Source organism: Rhagoletis zephyria, unplaced genomic scaffold, assembly GCF_001687245.7.
Source record: "Rhagoletis zephyria isolate East Lansing unplaced genomic scaffold, Rhagoletis_zephyria_1.1 Rzeph_scaffold_00811, whole genome shotgun sequence".
Taxonomy (NCBI): domain Eukaryota; kingdom Metazoa; phylum Arthropoda; class Insecta; order Diptera; family Tephritidae; genus Rhagoletis; species Rhagoletis zephyria.
The window spans coordinates 52,276-52,710 of NW_016157895.1; positions in this window are offsets into that span (position 1 = coordinate 52,276).

Below are 435 nucleotides of genomic sequence, written 5' to 3' on the forward strand. Positions count from 1 at the left end.
ATCCCGTTTTGTGGCGAACGGCTCGGAGAGGTCTTTTCCAATTCTGACGGAGCTGGTGGTATTGCTCAACGTCATTTTACACAGCTGTATGAGTTTTCAGGGGATGCCAAATTCTGACATAGCGGCGTATAGGCAGCTCCTTTTAGTGATGTCAAAAGCGGCTTTAAAGTCGACAAATAGGTGGTGAGTGTCGATCCTTTTCTCGCGGGTCTTTTCCAAGATTTGGCGTATTGTGAATACCTGGTCTATGGTGGATTTGCCAGGTCTAAAGCCACACTGATAAGGCCCAATCAGTTCATTGACGGTGGGCTTCAGTCTTTCACACAATACGCTCGATAAGACCTTGTAACCTATGCTTAGAAGGCTGATCCCGCGGTAGTTGGCGCGAATGGCGGGGTCACCTTTCTTGTGGATTGGGCAGAGCACACTTAAATT